A 25587-nucleotide genomic window follows, 5' to 3' on the forward strand; every position below is an offset into this window, starting at 1 on the left:
GCCCCGACATTAAATAAATACCTACTATGTACCGAGCCTGCGGAAGCGCTGAGAATACAAAGATGGATAAGGCAGATCCTCGAGGAGCTCAGCCTGGTCGTGGCAGTGGCGAAAAGGAGATGCGGAGGGGGTGGGGGTGGGGGCAAGAGGGGCGGCGGGTAAGAGCGTCTGGAGTGGTCGGAGGAGAGTATGGAGCCGGTAGAGGTTGGGGGGTGACGTTAAGACAGGAAGGTTGAAAAACTGAATATATGGTAAGAAATTGGGGGTTCACAGATGTGCTGACTTCTGTGGCAGAAATCTGTCCCAGGACCTCTTAAATAATTAGCCTCATTTGCCAAATTTGGCCAGATGTCATAATGCTGGTCTTCTACAGGTAACCCTCTCGAAGAGGTTTAAAAGAGTTCCCACTTCCAGCCCTTGCTTTCCCCACCATTATTAGGGCGTCGGGCAAGGGAAGGTTCAGGTTGGAAACCTGCACCCACGTTTGCAGCCTGGGCTCTCGGCAGGAGACAGGAATCCAGGGCTTTGCCGTCGTCATAGCAACTAGGAGTTCCGCGGTCCCCTGCCCCCCCATCATCTTCTAACTCGTTCTACTTCCCCCGCCGTCTGGGCTGAGTTGTCGCTTCTCTCGCGAGATTTGAGCGCAGCGCTGAACAGCACAGCAGTGATCTCACCCGAGACTTGGGGAGGGACGGTGGGAGGGAGCGAAGGAGGGGAAGGAATGGGGCGGGCGAGCGGGGAGGGGAGGGGAGGGGAGGGGAGGGGAAGGGCGAGTGCGGCGCTGCCACCGCTGGCAACTTTGTGAGCGAGTTCACTGTGTGCGTGAGCAAGTGAGCGAAAGTCAGAGCGCCGCTGAGTCCCCGGGAGGAGGGTCCCCGGGGAGGGCCAGGTCTGGGCTTCAAAGGCCGTCCACCCCTCCACCCCGGCCCCCCACAAGCCGCTCCATCCTCTCCCGCCTCCGTGGCTCCCTCCCCATTTCCTCCCCCACCAACCCTCGCGGGCCTTCTCGCCCCCCGTCTGGCAGTTACCTGTCCCCTCCCCCCCACTGGGCACGCACCTCCCCTTTCCCCGGCGTCCACCACGGACCTCCCCCCAGCCACTCCGCACTCACTTTCTGCGCCGGCCGCCCCCTCGGCTCTTTCTTTTGGAGGGGGGGCAGGCGGGCAGGATGGGGGGCGCTGAACCTCGGAGGCGGCGCGAGCGGTGACCCGAGCGCCCAGACAATAGTTGATGCCCAGGGACTTGGGGGGGCACTCCGCCCCCCAACTCCACCGAGAGCGCAGCTCCCCCCTTCGGCTTTTCTCCAGCCTGCATTCTGGGTCCCCTTCGGATCCAGGCTCGGGAGTTGGGCTGACTGCGCCTCCATCTCCCCCGAGCCCCCCTTCCCCGCCCCCTCCGCGCGGCGTCCTACCCGGCCTCACCGCCCGCTGTTATCCGCAGAGGAGGCGGCGAGTGAGCGCGCGCCGACCGTCTACACGGTTTCTCTCTCTTTTTCCCCCCCAGGGAGAGCGCGCGGCGGACGCGCCCGGACGCGCGGCGGCACCGGGAGGCCGGGCCGAGCGGTAAGTGGCTCCGGCGCCCGGGGTTCGGGGAGGGGGAGTTGGGGGGTGCAAGACTGTTGACAGCCCCTACCCCATTTCTGGCTGGGGCGCGGGTCCAGGGCACGGAGCAGTACACCGGGAGGCCGGTCAAAGTTTTTAATTTCCGATGTGGTGGCGTGCTGATAGCGCAACCCGGCGGGGGCGAGTCCGAGTTGCACCGCGCCCGGCGCGCGCGCGCGCGCGCGCGCACCTCGGAATCTGAATCTGCACAACTCTCCGCCAGGCGCCTGTGCGAGAGGCCGGGAGACCCGCGCCCCGGTCGGGGTGGCTGCGCCCACCCAGCCGCTCTCGTTTTCACCGGGCTGACTCTTCCCCTTCAGTCACCTGGGTGAGCGCTTTGCACGCTGTGCTGGAGGGATAGGCCTAGAGGTTTGATCGTGAGAAAGGGGGAAGAGCAGCTCGCTGCCCGTGGGTGGTTCATTTCTCTCCCGGGGGTCTGGTTGGGAGCGAAATCCTAGGATGCTCTAACCTGCTTTTTATTGGAGCAAGTAAACCTCGAGAGGGCTGAGGCGTCGAGAAGGTACTGCAAAAAAGAACTTTTTCTTCTTCGCCCCATCTGTTTCCAACTTCGATCCTGACCTTAAAGGAAATTTGCCAAGCTCTCTATCGCTCCATGGCATTTCTAGGTGGACAAGTAATCTTGTTGGGCAGGTTGAAATTTCATCGGTTCACCATTTGGAGAACATAAGAGACGGGGGAAGTGGCTCACTTTCAAGGAAGATGTTTAATTGAGTTGTTGGTATTCGTTTTGAAGAGAAGCAAAACTAATGGACCCTAGGATGCATTTATCTTACAGATTTTATTTTTCTTGACGGGTATTTTAGAGGCAGCTCTCAGTGAAGTTCTTACTACCTGCTAAGCGATTACATTTGTAAACTGGGAGCCTGTGGTGCGATGCAAATTTCAGAGTAGAGGTGTCGACTTTCATCAGGTTCCAGGTCTGTCTGGATGAACTGGGGTTGGCGTTTCCTCTATAAAGCAAACCTTTCATGTTGAAACTCTGACTCAGACTCTTCAAGCCATTGTTTTTGTACTCCTACTCTGTGGGAGTTAAGTGTCAACTTTCTCTCATTTTCTCATATGGAATATTCATCCCAGGCAAAGATTCTCTCACTTAATATTTTGGAAAAGTACAGGATGAAGTCCTGTAGAATCATTGTCTGCACCCAGTTTAGTAACAGTATTAATTTTCTATATAATCTGGATCTAATAATCTTCACTTTCCTCTTTTTCATTTTTTCCAAAGCTACAATTAAGCCACCTTTACCAGAATTAAAAAAAAAAATCTGATGGAAATAATATAAAACAGTGGTAACAGGAGTAGTTTCATATAAAAGGTTTTCATAAAGCAGTTTATGGTCACTGAAGTGTCTATTAGATGACGTGCCAGTTCTCAAGGAGAAAATTAATGTTAAAACATTTTTCCCATGAAATAAATTATTTATACTTAGGCATTAGCAATTAACAGTGCATTTAAAATGCTTTGGGTGATGATTTGCACATAAATGGTTAGGAGCAAAATAAGAGATTTTGAGGGGTGAATGGTATTTTGTGGCTGATAACTTATTTTCTTATCCCATGATACTTAAGTAAAGGACTCCTGAAGTTGACTGTATCATTATTTCTCTGGTTGAGTAAGAGAACAAGTTTGGCAGGTGGCTCACGACGGTCAGCAGGTGTTGCTGTTAGCTTCTCTGTGGTTGCTGGTACTGCTCCTTTAGTTTGAAATTGCTGTTCTGGTGCGGTGAACTTTTTAGATCTGAAGTGTCAGGCAGAATTAATTGTGACTTCATCATAGGATTCTATGATGAGGTTGAAGAACTCCTGGTAATAATTGCAGTACTAATTGCAAAGCAGCTCACTCAAATTTATAGGAAGAGTCTTAACTCTGTCCTTTCACTCTGATTTCCTGGTTTTCTTACTTTGCTTTTGCATTGAATTAGATGTGTAATTTTGATGTAGGTCTCTCCACCCTTATCCCTGGCCACGTCTTAAATTTTTTTTAAAACAACTATTGAAAATTACCTTCTAGTAATTTTATCGAAGCCATAGATTGAAGATTGCTGGAGATGAGCGATTTTGCAGAGACTTTGGAGGACCTTGGTTGACTGTGAGTTGAGACGTGTATCTGTTCTATCAGTTTGAGTTTTTCAATGAATGGCTGTTTTCTGTCTCTTTGAGCTGTGAAACAGGAACATGAGGATAGGCGGAGCATGTGTAAGAGTACAGATCCCCTCAGCCTTTGCAGTTTAGGAGAATGTATGTAGTGATTGACGGTAACATGAATATATGCTTCCTATTGGTCCTCACTGTCCTGCCATCATTTCTATTGGTCCATGTCAGTGTACATATGAAGTATACCTAGCCCGAAGATTTTCAGGTGACATTGCAGATCTGAGCCTTTTGGTAAACTGATGAAATTGGACTTTGTCTAAAGAAGACAGACTAACTCATTCCTATAATGTAGAGCTTTGTTATTCAGTTGCTAAGTCTTGAGTAGAGCTAGCTCTCTAATATAGAATGCATCTTTCTTCTTTTCGACTCAAATCTCAGAATTTCATATCTCCAATTCAGAAAAACAATTTCTCTCCATAATATCACTGTATTCTTGATCTTTCGAGGTTTGTAGTAAATCAAACAGTGTTTATTGAGTGCCTCTGTCTGGGAGGCATGCTGTTGAGTTCTGTGATTCCAGTGGTGTGTAAAACTGTGTTCTGGGGCTCAAGAAACTTACAGTGCAGTGGGGCATTTGTAGTGACCTTCCCTGGTTTGATGTTTTGATACCCTGAGACCCCTATAAAAGTTTTGCATAGCTGGCAATTATTTTTGAATTATAACTTATTTGAATTAATTTTGGAAATAATGGGGCCCAGTATTTGTCTTTAGAATGTTTGGGTTTCAAATTTTCCAGCTACGGGATATTAAAAAGTGGTCAAACCTTTTCCTGAACTATCTTTCTGAAAGAATTATTATTTTTTTTTTCCGCAGCGATGCTTCATCTCTTTGATGCAGAAATTATTGAGAATATGTGTATGAAAGAAACTTGTAAGCCATAGTTTTATTTGCAATTGCATTTCTTACTTTCTGATGAACAGATTCATACATTGTTAGAGTTAGAAGGGATTTTGAGCATAAATCATTTAGCCCTTCTCCATTTTCCAGATGAGGAAACAAGCCCAGAAAGTTGAAGTGATTTTTTTGAAGAGTATACGAGAACTAGTCAGTGATCACTCAGTGATTGGAAGACAGGTCTTCAGATTTAACTGTATTCTTTTGTTTGCTGTTTCCCCCCTCCCCATCTTAAGAGTCTATCATGTTAAAATTTATTTACTACTTTTACCCTCCACTCAAGTGTTCAGTATTTATTAAATGTCTAAAATGAGAGGAGGCAAAGCTTAATGAGACAAAATGTACATGAAGGTTGAAAAGCCATGAAAACTGCACTGATGTAGTGTTCAGTAACTAAGCTTTAGTTACTTAAATTACAAAGTTTTGGAGAAAGAAATTATGAGTTAGTTAAAAGTATTTACATCATAGCACCTGTAGTTTTTTTTTTAACTCAGGATAATATACTTGTATGCACTTTAGAGAAGCCAGACTTAATTTGTAGTTGACCATTTTTTCCTTTCTTAAACTCATTTTTCATTTGTAAAAGAAAGTGGTTGTGCTTCCCTTATTTTTGTAACAATGGCAACTTCAGACCTTGTCTCTCAGCTACAGGTAAGGGTTATTTGGGAGGTGAGGCTAGGGAGGATTTGTTAGGTGGAGGTATAATTGCACATAAAACAGGAAAATGTTGTAGAAGCTTCCTGTTGAAAATATGAGAGATATATATATAGCTCCACCCAACTTCCACTGGGGTAATTGAGCCAGGAGAGAAGTTTCCTTGCCACTTGGGTGACTGCCCTTTAGGTGAGGGACTCTCCCTTTCCCCAGGAGGGTAAAGCGTTGTGTTATTGCTTCATTGCTCACACAAAAATTAGTATCTGTTCCACATTCAGTGCTATTTAAAATAGGGGTGTTCCACTATCACTTGAGATTGACAATCCAGCAACCTTCTATCTATTGCACTTGTACTGTTTTGGTCTGGGAAATAAATTGACTTTATTAGATTTTGTTTTTTTTTTCTATGCTTAGCTAATTGAAAGAAAAAAAAAAGCCTAACAAAACCTGCACACTTTTATAGCACTTTGTTTTTGAAGGGTTTTGTACAGACTAGGTTAATTATTCTCAGATGATAGCTCATTTATGCTTTCGGTGGGTTTTTGATGAGCACTGGAGCGAGTTGTAGAAACATGGAGAAGATCCCCTTTACCTTGGATCTCTTAAACACAGATGGCTTGAGTGAGGGTGAATGGGTTCGTGATCACCTGGGTAAAAGAACGCACAGGGAGTATCTTTTGAGGTTAGGGCCTGGTCCACATCCACTTTCTCCTTTTATTTCTGCCTGGGAGGAGTGACGTAACTCCAGCTGTGAAGAGGACGTGAGTGTTTCCTTAAGGATCTAGAGAGATGATGCCAAGTGACATGACATGGAGGAACGTCAGGGGCTTCTTTCGTTGGACTTTAGTCAACAGCAGTGCCTTGAGGGGGGTGTGCCACAGAGGCAGGCAAAGCTTTTTCTCTCTTCCTCTGCAGGTTGGGATGAGAATTTTCAGCCTTTGGATTCATTCCTAATTTGTTACTTGTCATGTTGCACCAAGTTCTCCCTCTAATTAGGATTGTAGTATGCCTAACTTTAAATTGTGGGAAACGGGCAATTACATAATGTTAGATTTCCCTTTTTTCAGTTCAGGAGCAGCATGGGGAGAATGTTTGCCTGTTGGAGAATGCTGACTTGGAGATGGAGAGTTACTGATTTGCACAAACAGGGGTCACTTAGAGGCGACTGGAGCCAACTGACCAGCCAGCCATGGTGGCCACTGGCTTCCTTTTTTCCTTTCTCCTCCCCTAGAGTAGGTACAGGTTAAATGATTTTTGCAGACACCAGGGTGAATTTTGGTTATTCTTTTCTCTATTTTTTCCAGAAAACCTTTTACCAAAGCTACAAGTATATACTTATTGATTGTTTTTTTGTGGCTCAACGTCTTGCTTCCTTTTAGAATGAGGTCCAGACTTCTCAGGATGAAGCTATTAAGAGATAAAAAGCAAAGGACTGTGTGCTGAATGACCATGTTCTTATAGTCAAGACTTGACTCTGATCAGTATCATTTACATTGACTCCTATATTATTTTTTTTCTAATTCATTTTTTTGATATTCTCAATTATTTGCGTAGATAGGAATTATAGTTTGATATATTCCAAGGTCTTTGCATTTCCTTTTACAATCTTAGTTCTCACAGTTGACTGTTGCTTATTATAAGTTTCTTTTCATTTTTTGATGCTTTCAGAGAAATAACTGATGCCTAAACTGTGCTGTTTCATGCCTTTAAGAACAGAGGGTACTTATATGGAGATGCTTATAGGAGGTATATATAATTATATATTAATAGTATGTTGTCAAATTTTCACCCAGTTTGGCTAACTTTGATTCCTTTTTTCACCTGTACATACTTAGGGAAATAAATGGAAAGAAGTATTTCCCCGTATTTTTTCAAGAAATGTAAATATGTGACTTGTGCGAACCATACTGCCTTTTTTTTTCAGAGACTTTGAAAACAAGTTGTTCTTACTCTTGAAATAAGGGTTAGTGTATAGTTGATTTAACTCCTCCCTTTCCGCTGACCATACTTCTGGCTGCCCCAACGAAGACCTCAGAAGCTTCTGCCAATATATTTTGCTCGAGTCTAATTTCTGAGTAGCTGGAATTTCACATGTAGAGAGACTGTACTCTGTGTGCATATATATGTTTGGGATGGGGTTTGACTCCTGGCTCAGAATGTGCCCTTAGGAAACCCGTTAGGAGGCTTAAGACTGAATGTGGTTCCTGACCCTCATCTCGTTTCTGGTTTGAGAAGTGCCTGAGATTCTTCCAAGAGCCTCAGTGTTACTTTATTTATTTATTTTAATTAGGATCTTAGCAGTTATCCTTTGTAATAGGAAATGGGGTATAATAATTGCATGACAAAATAATGTTTCAGTAGATACATGAAAGGTTTTGGAGAGCTATAGGATTCACAGAAAAGGCTTATTAAGAGAGCCCCAACCTAATAATCACTTTCGATGGGATGTTCTGAAGGCTGTCTTCAAGGGAGCTTTTAAAAATAGTGATTTTTCAAGGGTTTGGATCAGGTGTGTAGGGGAGGGTGGAGGGTCACAGTGGAGTATGAGGTATTTCTCTGGGTGAATGGGTGGTTTGAAGAAACTCAACAGGTGATTCTTTTATGCTCCTCCCCCACTCAGTTGAGAACACAATGGCTTTTATATCATGTTTGGATTTATGCTTGACAATAAGGTGCATGTGGAAACTTCAGCTTGGGTGGGTATAGAAGAGCCTCCGATCACGTGTACGGTCCCCTTGGTTGAAAAAGACAACTTGGAAGAAATTTGGAAACGGCTGCCAGCAGCTGAAGGATCAGGCTGCTTAGAACTCCTGCAGTGGAGCTAGAACAAGTAAATCCAATTTGGTGGTTGCATGTGGCACTTACTTTTATTACTGGGGTAAAGAACACATAGTGTAACATTGACCATCTCAGCTGTTGTTAAAGAGTACAGTTTAGTCATGTCAAGTATATCCATATTGTTGTGAAACAGAAGTTCCGACTGCTTTCATCTTGCGGATTGGAAACTGTACCCACTAAACAACTTCTCCTTTCTCTTCTCCATCCCTGGCAATCACCATTCTACTTTCTGTTTCTATGAATTTGACCATTTAAGATACCTCATGTAAGTGGTGTCGTGCGGTATTTGTCTTTTTGTGACTGGCCCATTTCTCTTAGCATGGTGTCCTCCAGGTTCATTCCTGTTGGCGTGTGGTAGGATTTCCTTCTCTTTTAAGGCTGAATAATACTGTGCTTTGTACTCAGGCCTGTCTGACTCTCTCTATGGGGATTCTCCAGGCAAGAATAATGGAATGGGTTGCCATGCCCTCCTCTAGGGAATCTTCCCAACCCAGGGATCTAACCCAGGTCTCCCATGTTGCAGGTGGATTCTTTACCCTCTGAGCCACCAGGGAAGCCCAAGAATACTGGAGTGGGTAGCCCTTACCTTCTCCAGGGGATTTCCTGACTCAGGAATTGAACCAGGGTCTCCCACATTGAAGGGGATTCTTTACCAGCTGAGCTACTGGGGAATATTACATTGTATGTGTGTACTACTTTTGTTTACCCATCCATCCATAGGTGTACATTTGGGTTGCTTCTACCTCTTGGCTGTTGTGAATAGTGTTGCTCTGAACATGATGCTCACATCTCTCTTTGGGACCCTGTTTTCAGTTCCTTTGGATATATACTCAAAAGTAGGATTTCTGTATCATATAATGGTTGTATTTTTAATTTTTTTGAGTAACCTCCATACTCATTTTCATAGCCGTTATACTATTTTACACTATCACCAGCAGTGTTTCAATGTTATTGCCCTTCTTTGCCAACACTTGTTACTTTGTTATTGCTTTTTGATAGTAGCCATTCTAATGAGCATGAAGTAATGTCTCACTGTGGTTTTGATTTGCATTTCTCTATTGATAAGTTACATTGAGCATTTTTCATATGCTTGTTGGCCATTTGCATACCATCTTTGTAGAAATGTCTTAAGTCTGCTCATTTTTTGATTAGGTTATTTGAGTTTTTGTTTTTGAGCTGTAGGAGTTCTTTATATATTGTGAATATTAGCCCCTTGTTGAGTTGTAGGAGTTCTTTATAGTTCTGAATACTAGCCCCTTGTCAGGTGCATGATTTGCACATATTTTCTCCCCTTTCGTACATCTCTTTTTTACTATGTTGTATCATTTGGTGCATGAGAGTTTAAAATTTTGATGTAATCCCATCAAAAAACAATCCCCTTTGCTTTTAGTATCATATCAAAGAAGTCATTGCCAAGTCCAACATTATGGAGTTTTCTGTGTTTTTATAGTTTTAGTTCTTCCACTGTGGTCTTTAATCCACTTTGAGTTAATTTTTATATATAGTGTGAGATGAGGATCCGACTTACTTCTTTTGTGTGCAGATATCTGGTTTTCTCAGCTGAATATGTTGAAGAGACTGTGCCTTTCCCTGTCAGTGGTCTTACTATCCTTGTTGAAGACCAGTTGGCCATATACCTGATGGTTTATTTCTGGGCTGTCTTCTGTTCCATTGATCTATTTGTCTGTCTGGTACCAGGGCTTCCCTCATAGCTCAGATGGTAAAGAATCTGTCTGCAATGCAGGAGACCCAGGTTCAATTCATGGGTTGGGAAGATCCTCTGGAGAAGGAAATGGCTCCTCCTCATTCCAGTATTCTTGCTTGGAGAATCCTGTGGACAGAGGAGCCTGGCAGACCACAATCCATGAGATCGCAAGAGTTGGACATGACTTAGTGACTAAACCACCATGTCAGCACCACTTTTAGCTTTTTAGATTGGTTTTGTAACATATGTTGAAGTCAGGAAGTTTGAGTGACACTTATTTTTAACTTATACTGTTGTAGGTGTTGAGAAATAGAGACGTAATAGGGAAATTGAGAAAACAATTCAAGGAATTCTTCATTTTTTGGGAGGAGACTAGACCCACTTGAAGAATTAAGTAAGATGATTTAAATGGCAGAATGTAGGCGAGGCTGTCAATTGGCTACTAGTGTAATAAAACCGATAGTCTAGCACTTCCTGGTTTACAAAGTGTTTTCACAGATATTGAGTCCTATGACATGGGGAAGCTTCAAAAAGGTGATGAACCTTGAATTGATCTTGAAGACTGAATGTGTTACCTCAATGGGTATAAATGCTCAAACCATCTGTGTCAGTTCTAGAATTGTGCTAAAGAAAATTACCGTCAGAGTTTTTTTAATGAAAGCCTCTGATAGTAATCTCAAGATTTTCAAAGGGGGTCAGTTATTATGAGACCTTTCACTATGTGGTATTTTTTTCTTTGATACTCTATTGCCTTTCCCATTCCAGTCCAGTAATTGCTGATTTTCCGTATCTGCTCAATGCATAGCAGTGGGCCACACAAAGATAGAATACTTAGCCACAGTACTGTTATATTTTCTAGGATGTACAAAGAACATAAAATTAACCTTGCTGAGTTGTATAGGCTGAATTGAAGGAGAGAGACTGGACCCAGAACAGCAAACTCAGTGGCTCCTTTAGTAAGTAGTTTAGGCTACATAAGACATACTTTTTCACCTTCTTAATAAAACTATAAGGATATTTTGGATAAGTGTATTACTTGAGGGGACAATTGGTAGAATTTCTGTGGAGGAAAGATATAGTATGCTTGCATACAAGGCAAGGCATTGTTTGGGCATCCCAGATGGTGCTAGTGGTAAAGAACCTGCCTGCCAATACAAGAGACATAAAAGACACGGGTTTGATCTCTGGGTGGGGAAGGTCCCCTGGACGAGATCATGACAGCCCACTCCAGTATTGCCTGGAGAATGCCAGGGATATAGGAGCCTGGCAGGCTACAGTTCTCAGGGTAGCAAAGAGTTGAACACAACTGAAGTGACTTAGCATGCACTCATGCATGCACAAGGTATTGTTTAGGGGTGACCAAATGAATCTAAGTCTGCATGGGTGGGTCTGGAAGGCGTCATTTACTTACTAATTAACTCATAAGTATTTATTGACTCCTACTGCATGCCAGGTCTTCGCTTGTGGCTCAACTGGTAAAGAATCCATCTACAATGCGGGAGACCTGGGTTGGGAAGATCCCCTGGAGAAAGGAAAGGCTATCCACTCCAGTATTCTGGCCTAGAGAATTCCATGGACTGTATGGTCCATGGGGTCGCAAAGAGTCGGACACGACTGGACGGCTTTGACTCACTCACTCATTCAGTCACATGCCAGGGGCTAGTGGGTGCTTCCAGTGGAAGAAGGATGCACAGCTCCTGCCCTCATTGGCTGATAACCTTCCGGTGATTAATGTGGTCCTTCTCAGTGTTCCGTTCCTCTCATCTGGTTGGATTTTTCCTTTTTGCCAAAGGCCACCTGTTTTACTTTTGATGCAAAACAATTGTAGCTGTTTATTATGAAAATAGTCCTACATTAAATATTCTTTGTATGGAGGAAGAAAAAAACACTAGACATTTCTGCCTCTTGGTTTCCAAGGAGATCTGTCTTGGCTAAATTTATTTTATCAAGTGCTTTTCTAAGTAACAGAACTAAAGGAAACAGGCTTTAATGAATTTTGCTTAAGGTTTTCCTGAGGACCCAGATAAGGTTTTCCTGAATCTTGTTTTTTTTTTCCCCCTACTTCCAAGCCCACTCCAAGGAAATCTAAACACCTAGTTTTGGCTACTTCTAGATTTTTCCACTAATTGTCAGATCTTTAAAGAGTCATATACCCCTTGTGGGCTTCCCTTGTAGCTCAGTCGGTAAAGAATCTGCCTGCAATTCAAGAGACCCGGGTTTGATTCCTGAGTCGGGAAGATGCCCTGGAGAAGGAAGTGGCAGTCCACTCCAGTATTCTTGCCTGGGGAATCCCATGGACAGGAGCCTGGCAGGCTATAGTCCTTGGGGTTGCAAGAGTTGGACACGACTTAGCAACTACACTACTATACCCCTTTTGGATCTTCAGTCATTTGTTCATTTAGTGAATCTTAATTGTCCATTTATTAGGAACCAGGTAACCTTTTCATTTGTATTAGGAAGGTTGAGGGTTGAATTAAACTTCCTTTGAGACCAAATGTTAAAATTCTGTGAATGTATTATTATGTGAAAGTGAAGTCACTCAGTCATGTCTGACTCTTTGTGACCCCATGGACTGTAGCCTACCAGGCTCCTCCATCCATGGGATTTTCCAGGCAAGAGTACTGGAGTGGGTTGCCAGGGGATCTTCCCAACCCAGGGATCGAACCTGGGTCTTCTGCATTAGGGGCAGACGCTTTACCATCTGAGCCACCAGGGAAAACTGTATTATTATGAGTTAGTGAAATTTAGGGCTTTTTTTGCAGATAGTAGACATATTTTTGAAAGAGCTAATGAGAAATTTAGAATTTTTGTTTTTAACTGAGACATTTTAGTGAGAAAATTCTATAATGGTGAATAGTTTTAGTACTAGTTTCACTCTCATCTGAAAATAATCAACATTTTAACTCAGGTGAGAGTCTGTCTTTGTCATTTTGGCAGGAGACAATTCTGAAGCTCGTCTTTCTGATGTTACTTGTAACTGGAAACTTAATTCCAGTTTCAGATGATTGGTGTAGTGCCAGTGTGCAGAGATTTAGAAGCACTTAGCACCTCTTCTCTTATGTGCTCACTTCTGAGTCCTTTAGAGCCCTTGTCGATTTTGTGCAAGGAGGCCTTGAGTTACGGTGGCATCGTGTCACTGTCTATAGAATTCAGATAACCTAGTGTGAGACTTCATGGCTTTATACAATGATGTTTCCATTTTAATTTGTTGTTATAAATTCAACATAGAATTGATTATGTGTTATAAGATGGAGTTTGGGTGTGTGTGCATGCTTAGTTGTGTCCAACTCTTTGCAACTCGATGGACTGTAGCCTGCCAGGCTCCTCTGTCCGTGGAATTTTTCAGGCAGAAATACTGGAGTGAGTTGCCACGCACTCCTCCAGGGGATCTTCCCTAACCAGGGATTGAACCCGATGAGATTGAGTTACCAAGATTAAAATTTAAGAGTTTTCTCTCATGTGGATTGTTGGCTATTACAAATCTGGTCTCCGTCTTACCGAAGAACATTGGAAGATTTGTGTCGCCCTGGGTCTGTGACTTTGGCCATTTTCCCTTCACTTACTAATCAGCAATGTTCAATGAACACCTTCTAGATGGCAGATACTGTTCTCATCCCAGAGTATACAGCAGTGGACAACTCTTGAGTGATAAGGGAAGCCACCGGCGGGTTTTATCCAAAGGGATTTGATCTGACCTATTTTTAAGAGACAGAGCGCCGATGTGTAGAGAATGGAATGAGGGGTGGGGGTAAAGGTGGAGGCAGGGAGAAGGTCTAGCAGTGACCTAGGTGAGATATGATGGTGCAGTAGCAGAGGAGATGAGAAGTGGCTGGATTTTGGACTCATCTCAGGTGGGGCTAACATGGTTTGGTTCATGGAAGGGTGAATGATGTAGAGTGAGAGGAAGAGTGGAGTCAAGGGTAAGTAACACAGAGGTTTAGGGCCTGAGCAACTGGAATAATGGAGGTGCTGTGTATTGAAATGAGGAAGGCTGGAGGAGCAGGTTTGGGTGGGGAATCGAGCTGGTTGGTACATATTGGGTATGAGATAGTGCGGACCAAGTCAAGTTGGCAGCCGGGCAGGCCTATTAATCCTCACAAGTTTCACTTTTCTCTTCGGTGTGAAAAAGGGAAAGTGTTTGCCCTTTTCAGAATTCTTGAGATCAAATGAGAGAAAAAAAAAGTTCACACTGCTGAAGTAATGTCCTGTCGTGGGGGTATTATTTCTGGAAGGTAGACTGGTTACCATCTTATATACTTTGTGGAACTACTTATGTCATAGGCCAGAATGTAATTGGGGAAAGTTGGCATTTTCCCTCTGAAGGCTGGCTTTCTCTTTGGATACGTGGGAAAGCTTTCTCTTTGATCCTTTCTGTGATTCCTGAGCAGCTTTTGGGAGAACTTGGTGTCGGGGCTTCATTTTGTGTAGCGCCGGTGGGGTGGTAAATGGGCGTATAGTGCCAGACCTGCCGCTTAGTTAACAGAGCTTCCGGCAAAAGTGACTTGACTTAATATGTGGGAAGATGTTGTAGTGGAAAAGAACCGCAGCTCTTTCCTTTCTCAAAGTCTTTATTGTTTTATGCTTTCTATAACTTTGAACAGTTAATAAATTGGGTCTAATAGACCAGATTTATAAGGGGACCATTCTCTGTGTTTCTTGATTCAGAATACCTGTTTACATTATCATATATTTTTGGTTGCTTAAAATTTTCTTACAGTCAGGTGAAATATGTTAAATGTATATTTGAATCCACTGAATTAAAATTTGTTTAGGATCTAAGTAAAAGTGTTGAAAGTGGCTGATGCTGAAGCTCCAGTACTTTGACCACCTGATTTGAACAGCTGACTCATTGGAAAAGACCCTGATATTGGGAAAGATTGAAGGCAGAAGGAGAAGAGGGTGACAGAGGATGAGATTGTTGGATGGCATCACTGACTCAGTGGACGTGAACCTGGAAACTTTGGGAGTTTGGGAGGGACTCCCATTGGAGAGGGACTGTCTTCATTTGGGAGATGGTGAGGGACAGGGAAGCCTGGTGTGTTGCAGTCCATGGGGTCTCAAGGAGTCGGATACAACGTGGGGAATGAGCAAAGCAACAAAAAGCCCATCAGGCTTATATTTCACTCAGTGCTATTCTGAATGTATTATGCATCTTTTTTTAGAGGTAGTAGTAAATAGTTGTAGGTTTGAAGTACAGTATTTGCTGATAATTGATACTTTCCCGACAGTTAGGATGTTGTTTTAGGAACATCTTCATTTGAGAGATATGGTGGTGGTTCTTGGTTCTTTTGATCCATAAGACAGTTTGAACAGTAATGCTACTGCTGTTTCTTCACTGCCCTCCTGGTTTACACACTTCATTTGGCATCAGCTGCCTGTGCTCGTTGCAGGTTATGTGATACAGAAAGTGAAGGTAAAGTCATTTTAAAAGGGTGCCTTTGAGAGCCTGACACATGTAGCGAATATAACTTGATGAATAACTGACAGTCTTTGGGAACTTGGTCTAAAAAATATTCTAAGTGTTCAGTAGAAAGAGAGCAGTAATGGTTTTAACAGTGAAGCAAGGCATCAGGTGCAAGAGGAGAGTGAAAAAGCTGGTTTAAAACTCAACATTCAAAAAACTAAGATCATGGCATCCAGTCCCATCACTTCATGGCAAATAGATGGGGAAAAAGTGGAAACTGACAGGTTTTATTTTCTCAGGCTCCAGAATCACTGCAGACAGTGACTGCAGCCATGAAATTAAAAGATGCTTGCTCCTTGGAAGAAAAACTATGACACACTTCGTGTATTAATAAGCAGAGATCACTTTGGCAATAAATATCTGTTATAGTCAGAGGTATGGTTTTTTCCCAGTACTCATGTTTGGATGTGAGAGTTGGTCCATAAGGAAGGCTGAGAGCCAAAGAATTGATGCTTTCGAACTGTGGTGCTGGAGAAGACAAGATCAAACCAGTCGGTCCTAAAGGAAATCAGATTTTAAGGACTGCTGCTGAAGCTGAAACTCCAATATTTTGGCTACCTGCTATGAAGAGCCAACTCATTGGTGAAGACCCTGATGCTGGGAAAGATTGAGGGCAGGAGGAGAAGACAGAGGTTGAGATAGTTGGATGGCATCATTGACTCAATAGACACGAGTTTGAGCAATCTCCCAGAGATAGTGAAGGACAGGGAAGCCTGGCGTGCTGCAGTCCATGGGGTTGCAAAGAGTTGGACATGACTTCGTGACTGAACAACCAAGGCATCAGGGGACAAGAACTGTTTTTCTGTAGGTACTGTGGAGGCAGAAATTATTTGGATAGTTCTCTGGTTATCTTTCAAGCAAAAAGACATCTCTCCATGTTAGGGTTTTTATCAGGTCCTCAGATTTATAAAATAAGTTGACCCATCTGCTCAACTGGAGAAGGCAATGGCACCCCACTCCAGTACCCTTGCCTGGAAAATCCCATGGGCAGAGGAGCCTAGTAGGCTGCAGTCCATGGGGTCGCTAAGAGTCGGACACGATTGAGCGACTTCACTTTCACTTTTCACTTTCATGCATTGGAGAAGGAAATGACAACCCACTCCAGTGCTCTTGCCTGGAGAATCCCAGGGATGGGGGAGCCTGGTGGGCTGCCGTCTATGGGGTCGCGCAGAGTCGGACACGACTGAAGCGACTTAGCAGCAGCAGCAGCATCTGCTCAATAATTGTTAAGTTATGTAATCTTTTTGCTTTTCCTTGCATCTGCTTACTATACATTATTTGATTTAGCGCCTAAGGTAAACTATAGGTATTCAGTACAGAATCACTTGACATAATTGTCTTATAAAACCTTCAGTCTTTGTCTTTCCTTTTGAAGTACATTTTAGAAAGCTTAGATCAATTGTAAGAAATAATTTAAATGGTTTTTGTGTATTTAGTTCTATATCTTTTCCATGCTTATTTTTTTTTCTCCTAAAGGAATACAACTTCCTTAAGACTTTCTTAGAACTTTTAGGATTCCCAAATCATATAACGGCTTTTTATTTGAACCCTAGTTTCAAAATCATTTTTACCAGGAAGATAATCTCTAAGCTTCTGAAGTCACAGTACCTATGTATGCACTACTAAGGTTTTGTTTTTTTAAAATAATCTTTATTGAGTTATAATTCACTGACTGTACAGTTTTCCCACTTGAAGCGTACAGGTCAGTCAGTAATTTGTACGGTAAGCCCCACCGTAAGCAGTTTAAGAGCATCTTTGTCACCCCGGAAGAAACTCTAGCCCTCTTTCTCCCCAATCACACCCACTTCCCTGCCCATCCCTAGGCTGCCGCTAACCTGCTGTCCATTTTTCAGGATTTGCCTCTTCTGGACGTTTTCTGTCATACAGTATGTAGTCCCTTGTGCCTAGCTCCTTTCACTTCACTTTATCAAAGCTCTTTAACTTTGGTGGCAATGATGATACAGATTTCAGATCTACAGAAACCGCAGCCTGTGCTGGGACCAGGGAAAATAGCAAAGCCTCCCTTAGCTGTGTGTGTCTGTGGAGTGAACTTTGATGTTTCTGTAAACAAAGCCGCCCTGGCACTCATCCACCACTACCCTCGCTGTTCTCCATTGCCTGCTGGCTGCCTGCCTCTGCCTGACTGCTGCCTGCTTCTGCCTGATCGCTGCCTGCTTCTTTCATGACCTTTTCCGATACCTCTTAGAAGCCATCTTGGATTATTGCCTTTCTTTTACCTTGGGTCTGGTCCAGGACCAAGCCTGCCTTGCCTTTTCCCCCGTTTTGGATTGACTGTTTTCAACTTGTCCGTTTTGTTTTATTGCCACCATCTTATACAGACTCTTGACCTTTTTTTAAAAATTAATTTATTTTGGCCACGGTACACGCATGCGGGATATTAGTTCGCTAGCGAGGGATTGAACCTGCAGCCCTGCACTGGAAGCACAGAATATTAACCACTAGACTGCTGGGAAGTCCCTTAGGCCCTTGACTTTTATACCCGGGTGGCTGTAGCAGGCTCCTTTCTGATCGGCTTGACTACTGCTGCCCCGGACTCCGGGCATCTTGCCTGATTATTCTTTCTAATGGACCATTCAAGTACATGTGCCACCCTGGAGGATTTAAGGGGTTCCGGTACATCAAACATACGCTCTCCTGCCTGCTTTATGACCTTTCTCTTGGGTCTCTCCTTCCCTGTTCATCTGATTTCTTTGCCCTCTCCAGGATTCTCTCTCTGCCTTCACACACGGGGCCTCTGCCCTCTCTCCTTCCCAGCTACCCTGACTTCCTTTGAGCCTTTGTCACTTTCGGTTTTAGTTCCATGCAATTCAAAAGGTAGGTGAAATCTGTGTGACTTACCAGCAGGTTTTTTACCCATAGCTTTATCTCTCCCCCCTCCCTGCATATCTTACCCCTCACCATGATCTTACCCTCCGTGTCCCCTCAGGCAATTCTGTCCTCGGAACTCGAGTTTTACTGTAATTTTCTCCTTCTTCAGAGCCCACCTCCTTCATTGCCATCTTTCTGGTTGCCGTTACCTTGCTGTCTCCCTTGTCTGGAATGCTGCTCTACTGTATTGTATACTTACCGAGCTTACAGTTTAATTATTAACACATAATTCATCAAGGGTGCTTAACCTGGAGAAGACTCAGAAGGAACGTCATCCCTGTCTCAGGGATTCAAAATGAGTCATGGGGAAGGGGGAGAGTTTACCCTTGTCTTCTCAGACCCCAGACAGTGGAACAGTGAGTAAATACAGGTGTTTGAGTGAGTATCAGAAAAGACTTTCCTCGTGGAACTGCATGCCAGTGTGCTGGGGTGTGTCGGTACACCATTGCGTGTATAGGTGGGGTCATTCAGGATGGGGTCATTGTAAAGGCTTTCATACATTTCACAGGGGCTCAGTGAGATGCATGGTTCTCAGTTTCCCTTGAGGGTCAGAGTCATCTGGACAGCATTTTAAGTGCATGGATTCTCAGCCTTTGGAAAGTTTGGATTGAGTTGTGAAGCCAGGCTTGGAAACCTTTGAGGTAGATAACAGCTTTAGGCCTAAGATCCAACGAGTGTTGCATTTGTTGACCAAATTTTTATTGAATGCACGCTTTGTGTGTGAAATTGTGAGTTTTGCCTTCATCGGACATCGGGTCAAGGGGTGCCTGCAGACAGACACTGAGAAACACTGCCTTCTCTTCAGGTAGGTGTAGATTCTTTGAAGATAGGGACCATTTCTCATTTTGTTTGTTTATATGTCCCAGTGGAATGGGCCCATTGACATTCATTCTTAGGTGGTAAACGGATTCCCTGGTAAAGAATCCGCCTACGATGCAGGAGACCCAGGTTCAATCTCTGGGTGGGGAAGATCCCCTGGAGAAGGGAATGGCAACCCACTCCAGTATTCTTGCCCGGGAAATCCTGTGGACAGAGAAGCCTGGCAGGCTTCAGTCCTTGGGGTCACAAAGAGTCGGACACAACTTAGCGACTAAATCACCAAACGGATTCACCTGCTGTTTACTTATTTACTCTCCTGTTGTACAACTTGTTATGTTCTTTAATCAATAGTTCCATTCAGCTTAACTTTTCTGATGAAAAGAAACCCCTCTGTTCCCAGTTGCATCATGGCAGGTTCAGCCTTTTGGTTTTGTTGCATCCCAGTAATGCAATTTACATTGTCTACCATTTATTGAGTACCCAGTGTGCCAGACACTTTGTGACACATTATTGCTAATCTTTATAACAAGTCTGCAAGATAGATATTAGGACTCTGAGTGGGAGCCAAGATGTTGAGTTCTTGTTGCAGAATTTCTTCCTACACATATCAACAGACACTGCAGCATCCACTGAGCTGAGGAATTGTCTTGTATAGTCATCTTTTGGGACCAGATCATTGTAGTCATGATTTGGCTGTGTGAGTAGAAAGTATTTTGTTGTTGGAATGCTAGAAAGCCTGTCTATATGTAATCGGGTTGCTGTGACCATCACCCTGCGAGTTAAACTTGAAATTTGTTTTAAACACTGCCTCGCTGATGATGGAATCTGCCTACCCATGTCTCTGATGAAAGGCTGGTTTTTCTCGTGTAATTAAAAAAAAAAATTACCTGTTTTTGGCTGTGTTGGGTCTTTATTGCTGCATGGGCTTCTTGTAGTGAGTGGGGACTACTCTTTAGTTGTGGTGTGCGGGCTGCTCATTGTGGTGGCTTCTCTTGTTGTGGAGCGTGGGTTCTAAGTGTGCAGGCTTCAGTAGTTGCAGCACGTAGGCAGTAGTTGTGGGGCTCAGACTTAGTTGCTCCATGGCCTGTGGGATCTTCCCGGACCAGGGATCAAACACATCTCCTGCATTGGCAGGCGGATTCTTAACCACTGGACCACCAGGGAATCCCTGCTGGTGTAATTTTTAAGTATGGTAGGTAGTTTATAGTTTATCATTCGTCCGTGGTGGAGAGTCAGGGACAATTCTTTGTATCTTAAGCAGTGGTCTGGATTTCCTCGAACTGGCATGTAACCCACCTGGTGGTCTCTTTCCCTGTATCCATTGTAGGACTTTAGCCTGTCAAGGGCACCTCCACAGTGCTCCATTAACAGTGGTTATGAATATCTTTAGCTGAACTCTGCCCATGAACTGGTTTTATGGTGGGTTCTTTACTGATTCCATTTCATTTTATCCTCTTGGAATTCCTTTGAGGTAGGTATTATCAATATTTAACAGATGATGAAGCTGGAGCTTAGAATGTTTAAATAACTTGCATTGTTTTGAGACTTTCCCCTGTTTGCACTTTTCTGCGTGACTCGGGCATGGTTTACATAGGAGTTACACCATTTCTTTCCATTTCTCTCACTTCCTCCTATTGCTTCATCAAGAAAACTTGGGTGGTGCATGAGTGAACTTTTAGCAGTTGAAAAAGAGCAAGTATCTCTAACTCCTGTCCACATTCCCTCCCTTCCAGTGGAGTCGAGATAATAGTTGTCATTGAATATTCTGTCTTTGGTCGGTTTCCTGAGATGTGGGAAGCCACCTCACAAGGGCCTCCCACCTGCCAGAGAAGTTGCTCAGGGTTCCTTCTATGTCTAGTACAAGTTGCTGGAGGAAATGTAAATATTTATAGCTGTGGCAAAATAAATACAAATCTGCCCAGAGTTTGTAATCACACATAATTTTTTTTTCTAGTTAGAAGACTTTCACTTTACTTCCCAACTGAAGGCATGACCAGAAAAAGTGAGAAATGTGTTTTCTGGGTGAAATGCTTTCATTCCCATCTTTCAGCATGAGTTCTGCTGGGAAGTCATCATCTTGTCATTGACTTCCGCCTATTTCCCTAAAATTATCATACTATCATCATGTCAGCATCTGTTTTGTTTTGAAATAAGTGTCTTTTAAGAGGCTGGAGACATATTAGAAATACATAGATTAAAGAGAGGTTAATGGAACTGAAGTTAATTGAAAATACAGAAACAGATGTAAGATCAATCTTAGCAATCAAGTGTGTTTCTGAGAAACACATTCAATTGATCAAACAATTGAAGTCACTAGTAGAAGTTAATTCAGTTAACTTAGGTCATGGTGAAAGGGGGGAACGTTTTCACTGCCCTGCTGTAACTTTTCTGTTCAGTTGTGGGCTTTGTACGTTTATTGAATCCAACATATCTTTAAACTTTGTGTTGAAGTCATTTCTCCAAATCAAATATTTGATATTTCTCTTTCATGTTAAATCAGTTCACAAGATTTTCTGCTTTGGTTTATTAGATAAGGATTTGGGGTGGTATAATAAGGTGGTTGGGGTGGGTTTATCTTAATCCCCTGTTTGCTTTAGTATTTAGGCTTATTATTTAATCTTAAGGACAAAGATTCATTTTAGAGTGTTATTGAGCTTTGGTTCCACCAGGGCCGTAATATGCTTACCAAGTGGATCACAGAGCCCCAAGTTTGTTTAATGAACTCAGTTTCTGGTGCCCTGATTTATAGCAGGATGCCCAAGGAGCTTAGGTCTGTTCACCGTCCCCATCTTGGTTTACTGCTCCTGCAGTGAATCTCCTGCAGTAGTTCCCCTTGTCTTCAGGTTACAGACTTTTCATGTTTAACTTCTTAGACTTTAACTGCTTTAACTACTTTTAAAATAATGATATACAACTGCAGTAATCCAAATTCACTAAGGACATGCCGCATTCACACCTTGATTTGCTCACCATCAGTTGACAGAAGTCTGTTTCTAAATATTACCCAAATATTCACCATTTACTCCACGACTACTGATTGAGCTTTTTTTTATGCCAAGCCCCTGCCGTGGATGGACACTGTGCTGAGGGTTATGCAGATGATTTAGCAGTCCTGTTCTCAAGATGCTGCCAGTTTGTTGGGGAGCTCAGAAGGAATAAAAGAAAATGTCCAGCAGGAGATGAAGGAAATCATTTCAGTGCGTAGTCTTCCTTTTTTATTTTGAAAGCTTAGTAGGAAATTGGGAGAGTACAAGAAAGTTTGAAGACGAGGAAACAGGTCATCCATGATTCTGCCACGCAGGGATAACCACCATTAAATTTTTCTTGGTCCCTATCTTTTAAAAATGGCTTCTGAAAACAAGTAAAACAGAGATTTGTCCAGTAAAAGAGGGCTTTGGGGTGCAGTTTGATGAGTAGGAAAAGAGGCTTTGGGGAAACTACAGGATTTCCAGCATTGGGGCTGTGACATGGAACACAGCAGCCTTGGAGGGGGTGTCTGGGAGTCCTCATAGAGAAAACACCGGGGAGCAAAATCAGAGCTGCCTAGACCTTAACTTTCTTTTTGAATGGTTTCCAGGTACAAGCGTGCTGGGTTCTGACATTTTGTACGGCGGTAGTTGCTGTTCCAGAAGCTTTTATCCAGCACTTTCATTTTAATCTGTGCTACACCAGGCAAGGCAGAGCCTGCTCTCTAGGCTGGGATGTGAGAGACGATTTACAAATCACAGTGAGTCCACTGCCTGCAGGGGGGTTAAGGCTGAGTTTATAACAGGAGAAGCAAAGAAAGAAACAGTGTTATTTTCCAGGGTCATTTATGTTCTTGTCTTCTTTTGGATATATTGTCTCATTGAATTTCCCTAGTTGAGGTTTGGGGAAGGAGTTATCCTCATTTTTATAGTTGAGATTTAGAAAATTCAGAGGCTCAGGTGCTGGTCTGTGGTACACAGTGTTTCAGAGTAAGTGGCAGTGGTTCATATAGGCTTTGGGACCGGATATTGTGTTCCATCCTACCAATGTGACCACTGGTCGTTTCTCAACCTCTTTCCCCCCCCCCCGCCCACTTTTATTTGCATATATATATATAAATATTTAGTGTCATTTATTTCCCAGGCCATAAGTTCTTGTTTCTTCTGGGATATCTTTCTCTTCTGTGCAACTTCCTCTCTGTTTTAGAAGCAATCTGCTTTTTCAGTAAGGATCATCTCAGTGTGGCAGAGTGAGCCCAAGAATAGCAAACCATTTTTAGAGGTCACTTAGGGCTGCTTCTCAACCTCTTTCTTCCTGTTTGAAAAGGGGCAGCGCTGATGCTTAACTCCCAAGGCTGAGATGAGATGAGACCTATGTAAGACCCTTCTCAGAGGTGGGGTTTAGTACCAACAGTTGGGAGCTCTTAGGATGGCAGTGGGGTTGCAGAACACATAGCTCCTGGCACATAATAGACGTCCAAGAGATGTTCGTTACCCACCCTTTCTTAACAACCCTCCCAGCCTTTCTGTTTTGCTGGTCAGGTTTCCCTTGGATTTTTAAAGACCCTATGGAAAGATACATTTCACTTGGGTTGTAATGGCGGGTTCTTGCATTTATAAAATACAATTTCATGTGCATTACACAGGAAAATCCCATTTCATCAGTAGTTGTCTTTTTTTTTTTTTTTTTTTTAGTATTATTTGGCTGCACTGGATCTTAGTTATGGAGCATGGGATCTTTCGTTAAGGCATACAAACTCTTGGTTGCAGCACATGGGATCTAGTTCCCTGACCAGAAATCGAACCCAGAGTCTTAGCCTCTGGATCACCTGGGAAGTCCCCAGTAGCCTTTGAAAGGTCATCCTGAACATTTTCTCCTTGGTATCAGATGTGGGGAGGCTAGGGTTAGGAAAGCTAAGAGCTCAGATGTGGGGAGAGGGGAGTGTGAACAGAGGGAGGAGTCAGCTTGCTTATTTTCTCAGCTTAATTTGCTCCTTGCCAGCCTCAGCCAGGTCTGTACTGCAGCCAAATGTGGCTGGGATTTCTGGCCGTGAGCTGGGTTTAAGAGGGTGGGACGGGGACCTGCTGGGGGACGCGTGGTTCTCCTTGCATACTCATGAATGTGCTTCATTCACATCGTCGGCCAACAAACAGTTGGTTGAAACTAGCATGTATTAGGCACTGTCTGTCCTTGGATTCAAAGGTAGCATCCGTTTTCTTGAGAGAGAGCTAGGCTAACCGATGAGTAACAGAAAATTACAAGTCTTTTTTTTTTTTAAGTATTCAGTAGTTTTTTAAAAAATGTATCTTTTTGGCGGCACTGGGTCTTCATTGCTGCACGAGGGCCTTCTCCTGTTGCGGCGCGTGGCTTCTCCCTGCGGCGGCTTCTCCTGTTGTGGAGCCCTGGCTCGAGGTGCACGGGCTTCAGTAGTTGCCACTCATGGGCTTAGTTGCTCCTTGGCATGTGGAACCTTCCTGGACCAGGGATTGAACCTGTGTCCCTGCATTGGCAGATGGACTCCCATCCACTGCGCCACTAGGGCAGTCATAGGTTTTAAGTGCTGGGATAGAGGGAGCTTTGTCAAAACGTCTTAACATTATTTTTCTGTGTTTGCTTCTTTTGCTAAACCTTGGAGGCCAGGGTTGTGTGTTTTGTGATTTTGCATTCCCAGAACCTAATCTTAAATGCATCCCTGAATAAATATATGTAAGTTCAAAGCTGACACTGGGATAAGATAGTTTGTAAACGGTGCATTTCAACTATCTATATATTCGTGGAAATCTCAGCCCTATGAATAAGTACTTGACTTATTGGTAGTTCTTTTTTTAGAAGATAGAAGATGAAAATTGTGACTAACTGATTCATACTTTCGGTGAAAGTGGTTATTTTGTCTTGGGGTTTTGCCATGATGAAGAGAATCTTATGGCCTGGATCTTTAGGAAGAGATTTCACAAAGCTCAGGGAACAGATAGTATACCTCTAAGGCCTGCAGAACTATAAAAAGGAGTATGGTTACATCCAGATGGGTGGGGAGCTCCAGGAAACAAAAGTTGTGATGGTAGGATTTCAAATCCTGCTGATAAGCCAAAAGGAGAAAGCACATCTGTTTAAGGCCCTTGTAGAAGAAACCAGATTAAAAACAAAACCAAGCCAGCTTTATTGATATATAATTCACATACCATACAATTAGCCCATTTAAAGTATACAATTCAGTGGTTTTTAGTGTATTCATAGCTATGTGCAACCATTGCCACAGTCAATTTTAGAACATTTTCATTGCCTCAAAAAGAAACCGCCTGCCCTTCAGTAATCACCCAGCCACCTCTCCCAACCCCCTGCCCCTGACCTAAGGAGCTGCTAATCTACTTTCTGTTTCTATAGAGCTGCCTGTTCTGAGTGTTTCCTATAAATGGAATCATATATGATCTTTTGTGACTTCTTTCACTTACCATAATGTTTCCAAGATTCATTCACCTTGTAGCATGAGTCAGTACTCTATTGCTCAATAATATTCCATTGTATGGATATGTAACACTTTGTTTATCCATCAGTTAATGGACATTTGGGTTTCTACCTTTAAG

General features: G+C 43.3%; 1 protein-coding gene across 10 annotated transcripts in view; it reads left to right on the plus strand.

Annotated features, from left to right (window-relative positions):
* The first annotated feature begins 813 nt into the window (after nt 1–813).
* SIPA1L1 (signal induced proliferation associated 1 like 1) overlaps nt 814–25587 on the plus strand; it is a 373204-nt gene continuing 348430 nt past the window's right edge. For 3 of the 10 annotated variants that reach the window (XM_065940380.1, XM_065940371.1, XM_065940382.1), the window contains exon 1: nt 1430–1562. The gene's annotated coding sequence lies outside the window, so the exon portion shown is untranslated. The other 7 variants (XM_065940379.1, XM_065940378.1, XM_065940372.1 and 4 more) reach the window with 5 other exon arrangements.

The sequence above is a fragment of the Muntiacus reevesi genome, chromosome 7 (genome assembly GCF_963930625.1).
Source record: "Muntiacus reevesi chromosome 7, mMunRee1.1, whole genome shotgun sequence".
Taxonomy (NCBI): Eukaryota; Metazoa; Chordata; class Mammalia; order Artiodactyla; family Cervidae; genus Muntiacus; species Muntiacus reevesi.